Here is a 21,112-nt window from a genome sequence, read left to right as displayed (position 1 = left end):
AAAAGTTATCAAAGTAGTCCCTGAAAGAGATCTGACAAAGATCCAAGAAAGAGGACTACAAATAACTTAAAGGAGACCGATATAACCAAGTCGGACTCCTACTACTACTAAAAGTTATCAAAGTAGTCCCTGAAAGAGATCTGACAAAGATCCAAGAAAGAGGACTACAAATAACTTAAAGGAGACCGATATAACCAAGTCAGACTCCTACTACTACTAAAAGTTATCAAAGTAGTCCCTGAAAGAGATCTGACAAAGATCCAAGAAAGAGGACTACAAATAACTTAAAGGAGACTGATATAACCAAGTCGGACTCCTACCACTACTAAAAGTTATCAAAGTAGTCCCTGAAAGAGATCTGACAAAGATCCAAGAAAGAGGACTACAAATAACTTAAAGAAGACCGATATAACCAAGTCGGACTCCTACTACTAAAAGTTATCAAAGTAGTTCCTGAAAGAGATCTGACAAAGATCCAAGAAAGAGGACTACAAATAACTTAAAAGAGACGGATGTAACCAAGTCGGACTCCTACTACAAACAAGTTATCAAAATAGTTCCTAAAAGAGATCTGACAAAGATCCAGGAAAGGGATTACAAATATAACTTGGAAATGGACTGCGAAAACAACTCGGAGACCAACTTGAAGGAATTGGTTACGAATCGTCAGAAATAAAACAAGGCGAGAACAAACCAAAAAATTCCTAGTTAGACCTACCTAGCCACAACCACAAAGGATTCAAAATGCAAAATACAAAAGCAATCCAAAAGAGGTTAAGTTGTAAGGTTTCAACATTCACAGAAAAAGAAATACCAAGTCAAGCACAAAGACAAAGTTATCATCCACAAAATTAAAAAAAAGCCTCGGAGGCAACCAAAACCTACCGCAAAAGTAGAAGCATGCTACCATTTGTTTTTATAAAAAACAAAAGTTGCTAGGCAAGCAACAAGAAAGTGTTAGCAAAACATAAAGAGTTTAAAAAAGCCAACAAGCCGGGCCAACTACATATCCAGAATAAAGATTAAAACTAAGGGTCAGAAGATTTTTTAGCAGCATCAGGCTGAGGAGACGGAGGCCGAGTCTGGAGAGGAACGGCATCTACAGTACCGTCATCCCGATCCAAGATCTGGCAGTCGGGATCAGAAGCGGGAGGACCAACCTCGGCAGGGATAGCAGAAGTCGACACCTTGGTAGAGGCTACAGGGGGAGGATCGACATCATCCTCATCCTCGTCATCAGGGACAACCTTGCCAACCCTGACAACGTTCTCCAAGCTAAAGAGGGTCAGGTCGGCCTCGGGAGCAATAACTCGAACTTGTTCCCTCAGGTTCTCATAGGCAGCAGTTACACTGCCAACAAGATGACCTTGGAGTTCGGAATAATTAGCCCGGGCATTCTCCAACTCTTCTCTCAGACGCAACACCTCCCGGTAAGACGTCAAATAACTGTCCTTATGCCGCATAGCCGTGTCATCGGCCAGTTTCAGAGAGCCAGCCAAGGAAGTAGAAATAGCCTTTTCATTTTCCAAATCTTTCTCCAACCTGGCCACCCTTACTTCAAGCTCCCCCTTTAAATCCTTCATCCGATCAAACTCCTGTTTGGCCTCCTCCATAAAAGCTTTAGTGGCATGGAGAGGAAGACTTTGAGCAGTCCGATATAGGGCCGCCCCTATGTGTGCCAACTTGATACCACTCCGGGTGATATAATCAAAATGATGAAGAATCGACACGTCATCCATCGGAAGAACACCATAAGGGCCGATTTGTTGATCTACAAACTCAACTGCATCGAAGTCAGGAGCATCAAGGTTGAAAGGTTCAGTTGTTCTTTGCTTCTTACTAGGAGGGGGACCGGAAGCAGCAACAGAAGATTGAGGAGGATCGACCTGACGGACCCGAGGAGTAGGAATTGCTCTCCTCGGCCCGGGAGAACTCGGTATAGGAGGTTTAACCAGAGGCTGAGAAGACCCCTCTCCGGCCGCTTTGGCCGAGAGGTTTAGTGTTGCGGTCGCCTTCTTCGCCTTCTTATAGGCTCTCATAGAATCATTATTCTTCGACATCTCTGAAAAACACAAAAAACAAAGACAAGTTACAACATAGAAAAAACAAAGCCCGAGAGCAAGCATAAAAACAAATCAGGCAGTACCCAAAGCAGCTCGAACCAAAGATGGATCACTCAAAAATCTCTTCGTGTCCAGGTGGGGTGGCTTCCCCCACAAATCTTCAAGAACGACCAGAAAGGCCCACTCAACCTCACTAAGCATTTCCCATGTGTAACGTGGCACTCTTACATTCTTTTGCCACTCAAGAGGAAAAGCAGGTTCATCATTTTCATCAAGAAAAAAGGGGCGAACCCCCTCAATGGCACGGACTCGGAAGAAATAGTTCTTAAAATCTTTAAACGACTCATCATACATGGCAAAAACTTTATGCCCCTGGGCCGACCTGAAAGAAACCCAGGAAGCTTTCTTTTTGGAGGAACCCCCAGGTTTGGCCGAAACAAAAAGATAAAGGAAAATAGTTTCAGAAGGTGTTATATCCAACTCCTGACAAAGAAGCTGAAATATTTTGATAAAACCCCTGGAGTTTGGATGCAGCTGGGATGGGGCAATATTGCAGGACCACAACAAATCAGTTTCAAAGGCAGTAAAAGGGAAAGTAACGTTCAATTGGCTGAAAAAGTATTCGTAAGCATAGAAAGAGGGACGCTCCCCCTCGACGGAAGTCGGAAAACAAGCTCTCTCATCAGAATCAGGAGCAACAAGCTCATAATCACCCTCGCAGGAACTGTTAGTACAAATCCTATGGCGCTTCCTCAGCTCTGTGCAAAATTCAGCATCCACAATAGAAACACACAACAAAACAAGGGATTCCAGCCAATCGGACATCCCCTCGGGAACTCTGGAAGACATCTCTACAATGTTATTGCGAGAAGACATGAGGCCAACTAAATCCTACAAGTAAAAAAAAAAGAAGAGGGGATTACTAAAAACATCTCGGACAAGGGAGAAAATAACTCAATACGATGCAGGAGATCACATAGAAAAGGAAAACCCCAAGACTCAAACCAAAATCTTGGGGCATCCTTTGGAGGCAATAATCAGGCAAAGTTTCCAGGAAAAATCTACAGCTCGCACCCCGGCGTCTCTCAGAAAGAAAACAAAGAAAGCAAAAATGCAAAAAGGATCACCTTCATACAGTTTATCAGAAGAAAGCACTATTTCTACAGTTTAGTAAAAATAACCTAGTGGAAAGGCGCAAACTTTTTTCGAAGTCAAGCAAAAAGCAAGCCCCAACACCGAGCATACCAAACAAGAAATCATCAAAGACACCAGCCTTTTTTCCAGAATTAAACGCATTATCATCAAAAGCACAAACGAGAAATAACATGCAGAAAGCCCTAAGGCACATTAAAGCAATAGGAAAGGCGAAAAAGATTCAGAGCACGCATTACGACTATAACCAGGCACAGTAGAAGTAGAAAAATCCAAACTTCCCTCAAAGCAAAATCACAACTTAATCACAAAAAAGCCAAAAGCAGCGAAAAAGAAAGAAAATGCGAATGGAACTCACCTGGAGAAGAGAAAAGCTTCAACAAAGGAGATGTAAGTTGTCCCGAGAATCGCCAAGCGACGCCGCCACGAAGGAAAAGAAGAAGCGAAGGCAAAAAAACAGAGAAAAGAGAAAAACGGAGGAAAATGGTAAAGAAGTTACGAAAGAGGAAAGAAGAGAAACCGTCTCTGAGCTTTCAAAAATCAAAATAAAGAGCCAAAGGAAAAACGGAGCAATTAATACTAATTAATTAGGGTATTAAACCCTCGCACGTTCCCCAGGACAAAGCGCTAATACAAAAGGCCGCGTTTTTAGAAGGAAAACGTTCTACATTCAAAAAAAGCTTCTGCAAAGGAATCGACAAAATGCTTGAGTTCGGCTTCACTAAAGAAGGACCGAAGTAGAGAACTCGACCTCAAAAGGAAGACCGAGCTCAACCAGGGGCACTGTTCATACTCTGGGATGTTCAGTAGCGAAGCGACCGACCTGTTCAGGTCAAGCGGACCGACTTCTTTACGAAGAACTCGGCCAAATCGACAGCAAAAGCCCAATAAAAGGGCCCAAATAGAGGAACACGACCCAGAATCCAAAGGCAATCCCAGCCTATAGAGATAAAGACGGTTCCCTTGAAGATAAGCTGACTTCATTCAAGATAAGATAAGATAAGATAAGATAACTAACTTATCTTATCAGAAAGGTCAGCCCACGCTGCTATAAATGCACTGGAGCGCCCAGGTATAACTCATACTCTGATTCTACATAAAAACCTGCTTAATACCCGTGCTAACTTAAGCATTGGAGTCTCTTGCAGGTACCCCCACCCTCCGGTGGCCAAGGATCAGCAGTACTACAAGTCCAACGAGTCGGACCCAACAGCTTCGGCCGTCATCAGCCAGCCGGACACATCATCTCCGACCAGTACAGAAGATCTCATCCGAGATCGGCCTCCAGTTTCAGGTAACCCTCGGAACAGTTTCCAAATAGGTGGAAGCAATTCCTACCCGCACTGATGATACTAACACTGTTGTTTCCTTTGTGAGAAACCACATTATTTGTCGCTTTGGATCACCACGAGCAATCGTGAGTGATCAAGGCACCCATTTTTGTAATAGGAGACTATCAGGATTAATGAAAAAGCATGGGATAATTCATAAGGTTGCAACAGCCTACCATCCTCAGACTAATGGGCAAGCCGAGGTGTCAAACAGAGAGATAAAGTGTATCTTGTAGAAGATAGTCAAACCTCATAGAAGAGATTGAAACACTAGGCTACAAGATACACTCTGGGCATACAGAACCGCATACAAAACACCCATTGGGATGAGTCCTTTCTGCTTAGTTTATGGAAAAGCTTGTCATCTCCCTGTTGAAATAGAGCACAAAGCCTTTTGGGCAGTAAAGGAGTGCAACATGGGAATTGAGAAAGCCGAAGCTGAAAGAAAGTTGCAACTGCAAGAACTAGAAAGCCTTCGCCTAGAAGCTTATGAGAACTCAAGGATTTACAAGGAGAAGATGAATGTTGTACATGATCAGCACATCAAGAGAAAAGAGTTCCAACCTGGGGACTTAGTCCTCCTTTACAAATCTCGACTGAGGCTCATGCCAGGCAAGTTGAGATCAAGATGGGAAGGTCCATACAGAGTAGAGAAGGCCAAACCATACGGAGTTTATCACCTAAGCCATCCTTCAAGCTCTAAACTTATCAAAGTTAATGGACATCGTTTAAAGCTGTACCATGGCGAGAAGCTGAAGAAAAATAAGGAGCTCGAGATCTTCCTCTTGGAAGATCCCCACATGGCCGAAGCCTGAGCTAGTGGAGCGTCCAACTTACAGACGTTAAAGCAAAGTGCTAGGTGGGAGACAACCCACCATGGTATGATCGTTCTTTTCTTTATTCTTAGTTTTCCCTATTCAATAACTCTTCTTTTTATTAGTACATTTTGTGCATCTGCATTTACATACTTTTATTTTTTAAAAAAAATAAAAAATAAAAAAATATTTTTCACGCGACGCGACCGCATCATTGACGCGTCCGCGCCGCAGGTGATGGGAGAAAATAATAAAACGAACAGAGAGTCACGCAAGAGCATGGCTGGAGGCATGCCAGTGGCACAAATCGCCCCATGCGACCGCGTCGCCGACGCGTCCGCGTCAAATGGAAACATTGGCCTCCCACGCGACCGCATCACTCACGCGGCCGCGTGCCCTGGAATTCGACGTGAAAAGGGTGCACGACCGAAAGTTGTGCCAGAGTAGTGCTGGATTGGCGCTGAATGCATAATTCTTCCCACGCGGCCGTGTGACCGACGCGATCGCGTCATATCCTTCTAATGGCCACTCACGCGATCGCATGCCCTACGCAATCGCATCACCCAAAAATTTGGCAAAATAAGATTTTGAACAGAGAGTTGTGCGAGTGTAAGGCTGCCCTCGCGCCAGTAGCATAAAACGGGTCACGCGACCGCGTCAATCAGTATAAGTGCAAGTCGCGCGACTGCGTGCCCCACGCGACCGCGTCGCTTGCGCCGCACAACTTCCCTAATTTTCCAATTATCTTATCTTTTTCTCCCCAAATCCTATTTTCTCGTTTCCCTCCTTACTTCTCCCTTCTTCCTTCTTTCTCCCTTTCTACTCTCTCTCTCTCTCATCCCTATTCACAAGGTTCTTTTTCTTTTCTTCTTCCCCCCTCTTTACTTTTCCATTATTCTCCTTATTTTTTTTATGTTATCTTCTTTTCTTTTCTTTTTACTTCCATTATCCATATTTTCTTTTTCTTTCTTTTTCCTTTTTACTTGGTGTTGGATATTTATTTGAGTCATTGTTTCTCATTATATACTTGTGGATTGTTGTAAATTTTTTTGGCAATTACATATTGCTTTTAAAAGGGTTGCTTGCATGTTTAATTTAATACTTTCTATACCCAATTTACCATGCATACTATGTGTTTGTGAAAAAGCCCATATGGCATTATGCACTTTCCTACGTTATTCTACTCTAACATTCAATGCTTGCTTTTCACAAATTCCCTTTTACTATTGTATTAATTAAATTTAATTGTCAATACAAACGTGATGGCTAGTTTGTTACGAGTGATACAAATTTGACTAATTAAATGCTTGATCTATGCTACTCATGCCTTTTCCTGCATGCCAATAAACCCCTTGCATTTAATTGTCCTCAGCTGCACTTGCTATTTTTCCATTGATGAACTTTTCACATGTAGTCATAACCATGTGTTAATGACATACTCTTTTCCGTGCATTAATTATCACTCATACAATCCTCTTCCTTGCTCTATCTCTTTAAATTTAATTTACTCTCTCTTCTCTTTTTCAGGATGGCCACCAAGAAAGGCAAAGAGAAAGCTACTCCCAAATCAACAGCGAGGAGAGGAACAAAGAGAGCACTAGTGGCAGAGCCCTCTTCAACTGCGGTTAAACCCTCAACAAAAAGAACTAAGAGGATTATAAAGGTTGATGATAAAGAAAAAGCCTTCCCAGCAAAGGACACTGCACGATTTTCCAATCGCTACTGTGAGCAGATGTTCCCCACCCTGGCAGAAAGGAGTTACAACAATGAATACCTTCTTCTCCTCCCAAACCATATTGCTACCTTTGTTGAGCCGCAAATTGCACAAAGACAATGGGGTTTCCTACAGAGACAGCCGAGGCAGGTCAATCTTTCTTGGGTAGTCGAGTTCTACTCCAACTTCCACCTGCCAACCCTGCAGTCTGTCTTTGTCCGTCAGAAGCAAGTCCCCATTACAGAAGAGGCCATTCAAAGAGCTCTAGGTCTTCCCCCTGTTCCAGAAGGATTGGACGCCTTTCATGAAGCCGCACTCAAGCGCCAGATGTACCAATTTAACTAGGACGCCGTTCTCAGAGTTATCACACTACCTGGCAGCCGTTGGATCTACGGATACTATCGTACCCGCCCTAAGGGAATATCGGCTTCAGCACTTACCTTGGAGGCTCGTGTATGGGCACAGATCATGTCCCATTACGTCTTTCCGAGCACTCACGAGTCCTCCTTCACTGCGGACATGGCCGTTCTACTACGGTGCATCCTTATAGACCAACCTCTGAACCTACCAAGACACATCCGGAATGCCATGGGACACGTACAAATTGCGGGCAACTTACCTTTTCCCGCCTTGGTCTCAGATCTTGTCTCAGCAACCGGAGTCTCCTACAGAGCTGGGGACACCAAAGCCATGCTTCCACGGGATGATCAGTATGTCCCTAACGGGAAATACATCAGACCTCTACCAGCCGCCACAAGCCATCCTACTGAACCGGTTGAAAATATTCCTTCTTCAACACCACAAGCACCTACAACAGACCAACTGCTCCATCAGATACTCGAAAGGTTGGATCGGCAGGAACACAAAGCTAAGATGAGAGATCACTATAACAAGCGCCGATTCACATACCTCAAGGAGCTGATTATGGGAAAATTCAAGGATTCAGACACCCCGGACTCCACTTTCTTTACCAACACAGGAAGACATGATGGTTCTGCCTGTGGAGATACTGCTACCAGCCCCCTTTGTTCTTGACAGATGGCACCGAGGACGGTGCAAAGCCATAGGTGTGGGGAGGTCGGTTAGTACTTTACTTCCGGAGGTAATTTCTCTTCCCTAAACACCAATAAATTAGGATATTTAGTTAGTTTTTCTTTTGTAGAATAGGATAAATTGCATAGTAATAGATTAGTTGCATGCATGTTCTACTTGATTGAAAAGACAATAAGTTTCTTCTAAGACTCTATTTTTGGAACAAAATTTCACTAATTTTAATTAAAACTTTTATGTTAAATTTGCTTGAAATTGTATTTGGAACATGATTTTTGAGCTAAAGAACACACAACTTGTGAGATTCGAGCCTTTATGCATGGTTACATTATTTAACCATAATTATTTTATTCTTGTGTGTTTACTTCTCTATGATTGTGATCTATATTTTGTTCCATCCTATATGTCCAATGTTTATTATATTTATATGTTTGCATATGATTGAGGCCATTAATTGTTTAGCTCACTTATCCAAATTAAGCCTACCCTTTCAATTACCTTTGTTAGCCACTTTGAGCCTTTAAATCCCATTTGTTCTATATTTTACCAAATTACTAGCCTTATGCAGAAAAATAATTATATATCGTAAATTGAATCTTTGGTTAGCTTAAGATAGAATTGTGTGTACTAATTAAGTATGGGAAATTGTGGGAACAAAAGATAATAAGGGAATGTGTCATGATAATATAATGGGAATTTGGACACCTACTCATGTGAAACTATAAGAATCGAAAATCTATGTGCATTGATAAGCTATGTTTATTTTTATGTTTATGTTGAAAAAAAAAACCAAAAATATTCAATAAATAAATAAGGGGACAAAATTACCCCAATGTTAGGTTAAGAATTCAAAGATCAATGCATGTATGATAAAATTAAGATAAAAAGCTGATACATGAGTGTGGAATGTGAAAGGAAAATTCTGGGTAGCTAGGTATGAATTCTAAAGTTATATAGAATATACATATGTTATGTTAAAGCTTGGGTTAATTAAAGATTCAGTTTATAAGCTTACTTAGCCATATATGTATCCTTACCATTACCTTGGCCCCATTACAACCTTGAAAAGACCTCATGATGTTTGCATTGGTATATTAAATGTTGTTGATTGATTAGGAGAAGAACAAAAATTAGAGAGCATGATTAGAGAAGGATAGAGTGATTGCCCTATACACCAGAGAGATTAGAGCGTACATACATCATCAGTGAGGGTTCAATGCTTAAAATTCTATGTTCCCTGCTTTCATGAGCTACCTTCTTGCATTTTTATCTGTTCTTACTGTATGAGAATTGAATTAGTAGAATCTGATTTGTAATGGTTTTGAAGAGCTTATTTACTATTGATCAAGTGGACAAAAATCATATAGTTGCATTCACATATATAGGTTGCATTGCATTGCATGAGTTTTACATGTTCCTACTCATGTATTTTATCTCCTTTAACTAAGCATGAGGACATGCTAATGTTTAAGTGTGGGGAGGTTGATAAACCACTATTTTATGGTTTATAATGTGCTTAATTGTGTGGTTTTATCATGATCTTTACCCACTTATTCATATGATTAGCATGCATTTATATTTCCTTCCTAAAATTATTACAGGATTGAAGACTTGCTTCCTAAGAGAGTTTTAATTATGTATTTTAATTCTCCTTTATTCCATTCAATGTTGTGATCTGTGTGTTAAATGTTTCAGGCTTTATAGGGCATGAATGAGTTGGAGATTAGAAAGGAAGCTTGCAAAAATGGAAGGAACACAAGAAATTAAGGAGATGACCAGCGAGAAGTGACGCGGCCGCATGGCTCACACGACCGCGCGGATTGCAATAGCATAAATGACGCGGAGGCGTGGACGACGCGCCCGCATGGCAAAGCAAAACGCCGAATGATGCGTCCGCATGAATGACTCGATCGCGTGACGTGCGCGATCTGCATAATCTGCAGAATTCGCTGGGGGCGATTTTGGTCCCTGTTTTGACCCAGTTTTCGGCCCAGAAAAGCAGACTAGAGCCAGAGAACATGCAGAAACCAGAACAACATTCATTCCACACAATTTTTAGCTTTTAGATCTAGTTTTACTCTTCCTCTAGGTTTTCTCTCTACACATTCATAGTTCTTAGGATTTTATTTCTATTGCTCTTTGCATTGTGATATTGAGAAGAGTTATTACCTCATCAAGACTTCGTCATTCTAGTTCATTTTCTTTACTTGGCTTTACTCTTCCATGTCCTTTAATTTACTCAATTTTACTATTGGATTATTTTAGAATTTATTAATACAAGAATTACTTTTATTTTTAATTGATTCCTTTGAGTTTTGTTTATCATGTCTTTCTTTAATTCCCTTTCCTATGTTATGAGTTCTACATTCACAATGAGCGAGTAGTTCCCTAACTTGATATGGAGTTGATTGAAAGGAACTCTTGAGTTGGGATGCTTAAAAGAAAAATTGTAATTGGGTTTATTGTTGGAATGCTCTCTAGTCACTGACACTAATCCTTTTCAATTGAGCAGATTGGAACTTGTGAATAGAAACAGCATTCCAACTTGTTTGACTTTCCTTTACCTAGTAAGGGATAACTAAACAAAACAACCTTCAATTATCAATTAATCTTGAGAGTATTTCAACAAGAATAGGGCTTCCAACTAATCTACTCCCAGTCAAGGCTTTTATTTAAATTACTTAATTTCGCCAATTTAATTTCCTGTTTATTCAACTCAAAACCTTTTTTTTGAAAACATCTGATTAATAAAATAGCACACCTTTCTGCAACTCATTGGGAGACGACCTGGGATTCATACTCCCAGTATTTTAATTTTAATTTTTGTGACAACCCTTCTAAATTGATAAGCGGATTTCTGGTTGGTTAAGAACTATACTTGCAATGCATATCTCATAACAATTCTTAATTCACCGATTTCTGCCACGTCAGACGTGCAGAAGTTTGTTATGCCTCTGTCCTAATACTGCACCAATGGCGTAGTCACTGGTATCACACATTAGTTCAAATGGTAATGTCCAGTCTGGTGCAGAAATCACTGGTGCTGTGACCAGCTTAGCTTTCAGAGTTTCAAACGCCTGCAGACACTCTGGGTCAAACACAAATGGAGTGTCAGCAGCTAGTAGATTGGTCAGAGGTTTTACAATTTTTGAAAAATTCTTTATAAACCCCCTATAGAATTCTGCATGCCCCAGAAAGCTTCTGATTGCCTTAACGTTGGCAGGGTGTGGTAATTTTTCAATTACTTCTACTTTAGCTTGATCCACCTCTATTCCCTTGTTTGAAATTTTATGCCCAAGGACAATTCCTTCAGTCACCATAAAGTAACATTTTTCCCAGTTTAAAACTAGGTTAGTCTCCTAGCATCTTTTTAGAACAAGTGCCAAATGGTCAAGACAGGAGTTGAATGAGTCTCCAAATATTAAAAAGTCATCCATGAAGACTTCCAAAAATTTCTCTACTATATCAGAAAAGATAGAAAGCATGCACCTCTGAAAAGTTGCAAGTGCATTGCATAGACCAAAGGGCATCCTTTTGTAGGCAAATACTCCAGAAGGACATGTGAACGCTATTTTCTCTTGGTCCTGAGGATCTACTGCAATTTGGTTGTAACTTGAATAGCCATCCAAAAAGCAGTAGTATTCATGACCTGCTAGTCTCTCTAGCATCTGGTCTATGAATGGTAAAAGAAAATTATCCTTTCTGGTGGCTGTATTGAGCCTTCTGTAGTCAATACACATACGCCACCCTGTAACTGTTCTTGTAGGAATCAGTTCATTCTTTTCATTATGAACCACTGTCATGCCTCCCTTCTTGGGGACAACGTGGACAGGGCTCACCCAGGGGCTATCAGAGATAGGATAAATAATCCCAGCCTCTAGTAACTTAGTGACCTCTTTCTGTACCACCTCCTTTATGGCTGGATTTAGCCACCTCTGTGGTTGAACCACTGGCTTAACATCATCCTCCAATAAGATCTTGTGCATGCATCTTGCTGGGCTAATGCCCTTAAGATCACTTATGGACCACCCAAGGGCTATCTTGTGTGTCCTCAGCACCTGAATTAGTGCTTTCTCTTCCTGTGGATTTAAAGCAGAGCTTATGATCACTGGAAAGGTGTCACCTTCTCCCAGAAATGCATATTTCAGGGATGGTGGTAGTGGTTTGAGCTCGGGTTTAGGAGGCTTATCCTCTTCCTGAGGAATTTTTAGAGGTTCTTTTATTTTCTCTGGTTCCTCCAGATCAGGCTGAACATCTTTAAAGATGTCCTCTAGCTCTGATTCGAAACTCTCAGTCATATTGATCTCTTCCACCAAGGAGTCAATAATATCAACGCTCATGCAGTCATTTGATTTATCTAGATGCTGCATAGCTTTGACAACATTTAACTTGAACTCATCCTCATAGACTCTCAGGGTCACTTCCCCTTTTTGGACATCAATGAGAGTTCGTCCAGTTGTTAGGAAAGGTCTTCCTAGAATGAGAATTGCACTCTTGTGCTCCTCCATTTCCAGCACTACAAAGTCAGTGGGAAAGGCAAATGGCCCAACCTTGACAATCATGTCCTCAATTATGCTTGATGGATATTTAATGGAGCCATTAGCAAGTTGAAGACATATCCAGGTTGGTTTGACTTCTTCAGTCAAGACAAGATTTCTGATAGTGGATGCAGGTATTAGGTTGATACTTGCTCCAAGGTCACATAGAGCTGTCTTGGTACAACCACCCTCTAATGTGCATGGTATCATAAAGCTTCCTGGATCTTTAAGCTTCTCTGGTAAGCTTTTCAGAATGACTGCACTGCATTCTTCAGTGAGAAAAACTTTTTCAGTTTCTCTCCATTCCTTCTTATGACTTAAGATCTCTTTCATGAACTTAGCATAAGAGGGTATTTGCTCAAGTGCATCTGCAAACGGGATCTTTATCTCAAAAGTCCTGAGATAGTCTGCAAAGCGGGCAAATTGTTTATCCTGTTCCGCTTGGCGGAGTTTCTGAGGATAAGGCATCTTAGCTTTATATTCTTCAACCTTAGTTGCTGCATGTTTATTCCCTACAGAGGTGGTTGGAGAAGCCTTCTTAGAGGGGTTACTATCAGCACTTACAGGTGTCTGATCCTTCAATGGCGTTTGAACGCCAGGATTGGGTGCTGGATGGGCGTTTAACGCTAGCTTCCCACCATTTTCTGGTGTTTGAACTCCAGAACTGGGCAGGGAATGGGCGTTTAATGCTAACTTTTCTCCCTTTTCTGTTGTTTGAATGCCAAAAGTGGGCATCCACTAGGCGTTTGACGCCAATCTTTAACCCTTTTCTGGCGTTTCAATGCCAGAATTATTCCTCTCTGGGCTCTTGTTGTCCTCAGAGGGATTTTGGACAGTGGTTTGGTCATCCTCTGTCAGTTGTTCCTTTCTTGGCTTTCTGCTACTTTGAGCTAAATTATTCAATGTCTTCTGGTGCACGAAATTGTGATCTCTGGTAATGGCTCCGAAAACCTGGTGCTCTAATCTCAATTCATAATTTATCACAACTTCGATACAACTAACCAGCAAGTGCACTGGTTGTCCAAGTAATAAACCTTACGTGAGTAAGGGTCGATCCCACGGAGATTGTTAGTATGAAGCAAGCTATGGTCATCTTGTAAATCTCAGTCAGGCGGATATAAAATAATTATGGAGTTTTCGAAATTAAATAATAAAAGAAGGATAGAAATACTTATGTAAATCATTGGTGAGAATTTCAGATAAGCGCATAGAGATGCTTTCGTTCCTCTGAACCTCTGCTTTCCTGCTGCCTTCATTCATTCAATCCTACTCCTTTCCATGGCTGGCTTTATGTAAGGGCATCACCGTTGTCAATGGCTACATCCCATCCTCTTGTGAAAATGGTCCAAATGCTCTGTCACAGCACGGCTAATCATCTGAGGTTCTCGATCATACTGGAATAGGATTCACCCTCCTTTTGCGTCTGTCACTAAGCCCAGCACTCGCGAGTTTGAAGCTCGTCACAGTCATTCAATCCCTAAATCCTACTCGGAATACCACAGACAAGGTTTAGACTTTCTGGACTCTCATGAATGCCGCCATCAATCTAGCTTATACCACGAAGATTCTGATTAAGAGATCCAAGAGATACTCATTCAATCTAAGGTAGAACGGAAGTGGTTGTCAGGCACGCGTTCATAGGGAATGATGATGATTGTCACGTTCATCACATTCAGGTTGAAATGCGAATGAATATCTTAGAAGCGGAATAAGTTGAATTGAATAGAAAAACAGTAGTACTTTGCATTAATCTTTGAGGAACGGCAGAGCTCCACACCTTAATCTATGGAGTGTAGAAACTCTACCGTATGAAAATACATAAGTGAATAGAGGGTAGGCATGGCCGAGTGGCCAGCCCCCAAACGTGATCAATAGATCAAAATATAATCCAAAGATGATTCCAAAGATATCTAATACAATAGTAAAAAGTCCTATTTATACTAAACTAGTTACTAGGGTTTACAGAAGTAAGTAATTGATGCATAAATCCACTTCTGGGGCCCACTTTGTGTGTGCTTGGGCTGAGCTTGAAGTCTACACGTGGAGAGGTCATTCTTGGAGTTGAACGCCAAGTTTTGTGCCAGTTTGGGCGTTGAACTCCACTTTGCAACTTGTTTCTGGCGCTGGACGCCAGAATTGGGCAGAGAGCTGGCGTTGAACGCCAGTTTGCGTCATCTAAACTTGGGCAAAGTATAGACTATTATATATTTCTGGAAAGCCCTGGATGTCTACTTTCCAACGCAATTAAAAGCGCGCCATTTCGAGTTCTGTAGCTCCAGAAAATCCATTTTAAGTGCAGGGAGGTCAGAATCTAACAGCATCAGCAGTCCTTCTTCAACCTCTGAATCTGATTTTTGCTCAAGTCTCTCAATTTCAGCCAGAAAATGCCTGAAATCACAGAAAAACACAAAAACTCATAGTAAATTCCAGAAATGTGAATTTAACATAAAAACTAATGAAAACATCCCTAAAAGTAACTAGATCCTACTAAAAACATACTAAAAACAATGTCAAAAAGCGTATAAATTATCCGCTTATCACAATACCAAACTTAAATTGTTGCTTGTCCCCAAGAAACTGAAAATCAAATAGGATAAAAAGAAAAGAATATACTATAAATTCCAAACTATCAATGAAACATAGCTCCAATCAAATGAGCGGGACTTATAGCTTTTTGCGTCTTGAATAGTTTTGGCATCTCACTTTATCCATTGAGGTTCAGAATGATTGGCATCTATAGGAACTCAGAGTTCAGATAGTGTTATTGATTTTCCTAGTTCAGTATGATGATTCTTGAACACAGCTTCTTTATGAGTCTTGGCCGTGGCCCTAAGCACTTTGTTTTCCAGTATTACCACCGGATACAGAAATGCCACAGACACATAATTGGGTGAACCTTTTCAGATTGTGACTCAGCTTTGCTAAAGTCCCCAATTAGAGGTGTCCAGGGTTCTTAAGCACACTCTTCTTTTGCTTTGGACCTTGACTTTAACCGCTCAGTCTCAAGTTTTCACTTGACACCTACACGCCACAAGCACATGGTTAGGGACAGCTTGGTTTAGCCGCTTAGGCCAGGATTTTATTCCTTTAGGCCCTCCTATCCACTGATGCTCAAAGCCTTGGGATTCTTTTTATTTGCCCTTACCTTTTGGTTTTAAGGGTTATTGGCTTTTTGCTCTTGCCTCTTGATTTTAAGAGCTTTGGCTTTTTCTGCTTGCTTTTTCTTTCAATTTTTTTTTCTTTTTTTTTTCTGCAAGCTTTGCTCTTTGCTGCTTTTTCTTGCTTTAAGAATCATTTTTATGATTTTTCAGATTATCAAATAACATGTCTCCTTGTCATCATCCTTTCAAGAGCCAACATATTTAACATTCTTAAACAACAACTTCAAAAGACATATGCACTGTTCAAGCATTCATTCAGAAAACAAGAAGCATTGTCACCACAACAATATAATTAAACTAAGTTCAAGGATAAATTCGAAACTCATGTACTTCTTGTTCTTTTGAATTAAAACATTTTTCATTTAAGAGAGGTGATGGATTCATAGGACATTCATAACTTTAAGACAAAGTTACTAACCACTAATGATCATGTAATGAAGACACAAACATAGATAAGCACTTAACATAGAGAAAACGAAAATCAGGGAATGTAAGAACAAGGAATGAGTCCACCTTAGTGATGGTGGCGTTTCCTTCTTGAGGAACCAATGATGTCCTTGAGCTCTTCTATGTCTCTTCCTTGTCTTTGTTGCTCCTCCCTCTTTGCTTTTTGATCTTCTCTTATTTCATGAAGGATGATGGAGTGCTCTTGATGTTCCACCCTTAGTTGTCCCATGTTGGAACTTAATTCTCCTAGGGAGGTGTTGATTTTCTCCCAATAGTTTTGTGGAGGAAAATGCATTTGAGGCATCTCCGGGATCTCATGGTGATGAGCTTCCTGCGCCTCTTGAGTTCCATGAATGGGCTCTCTTGCTTGCTCCATCCTTTTTTTAGTGATGGGCTTCTCTTCCTCAATGGAAATGTCTCCTTCTATGAAAGCTCCAGCTGAGTAACATAGATGGCAAATAAGATGGGAAAAAGCTAGCCTTGCCATGGGGGAGGAATTTTCGGCTATTTTGTAGAGTTCAAGGGAGATGACTTCATGAACTTCTACTTCTTCTCCAATCATGATGCTATGAATCATGATGGCCTGATCCACAGTAACTTCAGATCGGTTGCTAGTGGGGATGATGGAGCGTTGGATGAACTCCAACCATCCTCTAGCCACAGGCTTGAGGTCCAGTCTTCTTAGTTGAACCGGCTTGCCTTTGGAGTAAATCTTCCATTGAGCTCCTTCCACACATATGTCCATGAGGACTTGGTCCAACCTTTGATTAAAGTTGACCCTTCTAGTGTAGGGGCGTGCATCTCCTTGCATCATAGGCAAGTTAAACGCCAACCTCACATTTTCCGGGCTAAAATCTAAGTATTTCCCCCGAACCATGGTGAGATAATTCTTTGGGTCTGGGTTCTTACTTTGATCATGGTTCCTAGTGATCCATGCATTGGCATAGAACTCTTGAACCATTAGGATGCTGACTTGTTGGATGGGTTTTGTTAGAACTTCCCAACCTCTTCTTTGGATTTCATATCTGATCTCCAGATACTCATTCTTCTTGAGCTTGAAAGGGACTTCAGGGATCACCTTCTTCTTGGCCACAACATTATAGAAGTGGTCTTGATGAGCTTTAGAGATGAATTTTTCCATCTCCCATGACTCGGAGGTGGAAGCTTTTGTCTTCCCTTTCCCTTTTCTAGAGGATTCTCCGGTCTTGGGTGCCATCAATGGTAATGGAACAAAAAGCTTATGCTTTTACCACACCAAACTTAGAATTTTGCTCGCCCCCAAGTAAGAGAAGAAAGAATAGATGAAGAAGAAGAAGAAAATATGGAGAGGAGGGGGGAGGTGTGTTTCGGCCCAGAAGAGAAAAGAGGGTTGTGTTGTCTGAAAATGAGGAAGAATGGAGGGTTATATATAGGGAAGGGAGGAGGGGTAAGTTCGGCCATTTAGGGTGGGTTTGGGTGGGAAATTGATTTTGAATTTTGAAGGTAGGTGGAGTTTATGAGGTAGGTTTATGGGGGAGAGTGGATGGATTTGAGTGGTGAAGAGGTGATGGGGAAGAGAGATTGAGGTGATTGGTGAAGAGTTTTGGGGAAGAGTGTTTATGGGATTGTGTGAAAGAGGGGTGAGAAGAAATGAGTGGAGGTAGGTGAGGATCCTGTGGGGTCCATAGATCCTGAGGTGATCCTGTGGGGTCTACAGATCCTGAGGTGTTCAAGGATTTATAACCTTGCACCAAATTAGGCATGCAAAATGCCTTTGCACACAACTCTGTGCGTTCAGCGCCAGATTGGTGCTTGTTCTGGGCGTTGAACACCCATTTGTTGCCCATTTCTGGCGTTGAACACCAGAACCATGCTTGTTCTGGGCGTTCAGTGCCAGCTCTTTTCCAGGGTGCATTTCTGGCGTTCAAACGCCCAGATGCTACCCATTTCTGGCGTTCAGCGCCAGAACCATGCTCTGTTCTGGCGTTGAACGTCCAAAACATGCTTCTTACTGGCGTTTAAACGCCAGTAAGGTCTTCCTCCAGGGTGTGTTTTTTTTCTGCTGTTTTTTATTCTGTTTTCAATTTTTTGATTTATTTTGTGACTCCACATGATGATGAACCTAATAAAGCATGAAAACCAATGAAAATTAGATAAATAAAAATTGGGTTGCCTGCCAACAAGCGCTTCTTTAATGTCAATAGCTTGACAGTGGGCTCTCATGGAGCCTCACAGATGTGCAGAGCTTAGTTGAGACCTCCCAACACCAAACTTAGAGTTTGGATATGGGGGTTTAACACCAAACTTAGAGTTTGGTTGTGGCCTCTCAACACCAAACTTAGAGTTTGACTGTGGGGGCTTTGTTTGACTCTGCTTTGAGAGAAGCTTTTTATGCTTCCTCTCCATGGATGCAGAGAGAGATCCTTGAGTTGTAAACACAAGGTTGTCCTCATTTATTTGAAGGATCAATTTTCCTCTGTCCACATCAATCACAGCTCTTGCTGTGGCTAGGAAAGGTCTTCCTAGGATGATGGATTCATCCTCATCCTTCCCAGTATCTAGGACTATGAAATCAGTAGGGATGTAAAGGCCTTCAACCTTTACTAACACGTCCTCTACTTGTCCATAAGCCTGTTTTCTTGAATTTTCTGCCATCTCTAATGAGATTTTGTGGCTTGCACCCTAAAGATTCCTAGTTTCTCTATTACAGAGAGGGGCATGAGGTTTATCCCTGAACCAAGGTCACACAGAGCCTTCTCAAAGGTCATGGTGCCTATGGTACAAGGTATTAAGAACTTTCCAGGATCCTGTTTCTTTTGAGGCAATCTCAGTTGATCCAGATCACTTAGTTCATTGGTGAATAAGGGAGGTTCATCTTTCCAAGTCTCAATACCAAATAATTTGGCATTCAGCTTCATGATTGCACCAAGAAACTTGGCAGCTTGCTCTTCAGTAACATCCTCATTCTCTTCAGAAGAGAAATACTCATCAGAGCTCATGAATGGCATAATAAGGTTCAATGAAATCTCTATGGTCTCTAGATGAGTCTCAGATTCCTTTGGTTCCTCAAAGAGAAGCTCCTTATTGATCACTGGACGTCCCAGGAGGTCTTCCTCCTTGGGATTCACGTCCTCTCCTTCCTTCACAGGTTCGGCCATGGTGATTAATTCAATGGCCTTGCACTCTCCTTTTGGATTTTCTTCTGTATTGCTTGGGAGAGTACTAGGAGGGATTTCAGTGATCCTTTTACTCAGCTGGCCCACTTGTGCCTCCAAATTTCTAATGGATAACCTTGTTTCATTCATGAAACTTACAGTGGCCTTAGATAGATCAGAGACTAAGTTTGCTAAATTAGAGGTATTTTGTTCAGAGTTCTCTGTCTGTTGCTGAGTGGATGATGGAAAAGGTTTACTATTGTTAAACCTATTTCTTCCACCATTATTAAAGCCTTGTTGAGGCTTTTGATCCTTCCATGAGAAATTTGGATGATTTCTCCATGAGGGGTTATAGGTGTTTCCATAAGGTTCACCCATGTAATTCACCTATGCTATTACAGGGTTTTCATGATCATAAGCTTCTTCTTCAGAAGATGCCTCTTGAGTACTGTTGGATGCAGCTTGCATCCCATTCAGACTCTGAGAAATCATATTGACTTGCTGAGTCAATATTTTATTCTGAGCCAATATAGCATTCAGAGTATCAATTTCAAGAACTCCCTTCTTCTTAGGCGTCCCATTATTCACAGGATTCCTTTCAGAAGTGTACATGAACTGGTTATTAGCAACCATGTCAATGAGTTCTTGAGCTTCTGCAGGTGTTTTCTTTAGGTGAATGGATCCACCTATAGAAGTATCCAACGACATCTTAGCTAATTCAGACAGACCATCATAGAATATATCCAGGATGGTCCATTCTGAAAGCACGTCAGAAGGACACTTTTTGGTCAGTCCTTTGTATCTCTCCCAAGCTTCATAGAGGGATTCACCTTCTTTCTGTCTGAAGGTTTGAACATCCACTCTAAGCTTACTCAGCTTTTGAGGAGGAAAGAACTTGGCTAAGAAAGCCTTGACCAGCTTATCCCAAGAGTTCAGGCTATCCTTAGGTTGAGAGTCCAACCATATTCTAGCTCTGTCTCTTACAGCAAAAGGGAAAAGCATGAGCCTGTAGACTTCAGGATCTACTCCATTAGTCTTAACAGTATCACATATCTGCAAGAATTCAGTTAAGAACTGAAAAGGATCTTCAGATGGAAGTCCATGAAACTTGCAGTTCTGCTCCATCAGAGAAACTAATTGAGGTTTCAGCTCAAAATTGTTTACTCCAATGGCAGGAATGGAGATGCTTCTTCCATGTAAATTGGAATTTGGTGCAGTAAAGTCACTGGTGCACAGAAATTGCGCAGAAATTATGATTACACTTTGATTATGTAAAATTCATTGCTCTTTCTTTCCCTGGTAATGGCGCCAAAAGACATGATGCCAATACCATGGTTCACAACTTCGCACAACTAACCAGCAAGTGCATTGGGTCGTCCAAGTAATACCTTACGTGAGTAAGGGTCGAATCCCATGGAGATTGTTGGTATGAAGCAAGCTATGGTCACCTTGTAAATCTCAGTCAGGCGGATATAAAATAGTAATGGGGTTTTCGAAATTAAGGAATGAAATAAGGATAGAAATACTTATGTAATTCATTGGCTAGAATTTCAGATAAGCATGTAGAGATGCTTTCGTTCCTCTGAACCTCTGCTTTCCTGCTATCTTCATCCAATCAATCATACTCCTTTCTATGGGTAGCTTTATGTAAGGATGTCACCGGTGCCAATGGCTACTTTCGATCTCTCGGGAAAATGATCCAAATGC

At 41.3% G+C, this 21,112-nt stretch overlaps 1 non-coding gene across 1 annotated transcript; it reads left to right on the top strand.

Moving 5' to 3' along the window:
- The first annotated feature begins 20,167 nt into the window (after positions 1-20,167).
- On the top strand, positions 20,168-20,275 carry LOC148568184 (small nucleolar RNA R71). Its single transcript, XR_015882993.1, has one exon. It is a non-coding gene; the product is annotated as a small nucleolar RNA R71 (small nucleolar RNA).
- Positions 20,276-21,112: the final 837 nt, after the last annotated feature.

Source organism: Arachis ipaensis, chromosome B4, assembly GCF_059453495.1.
Source record: "Arachis ipaensis isolate K30076 ecotype BB chromosome B4, ASM5945349v1, whole genome shotgun sequence".
Taxonomy (NCBI): Eukaryota; Viridiplantae; Streptophyta; class Magnoliopsida; order Fabales; family Fabaceae; genus Arachis; species Arachis ipaensis.
Note: the sequence above shows the minus strand (reverse complement) of the source record. Positions and strands in the feature narration are given on the sequence as shown.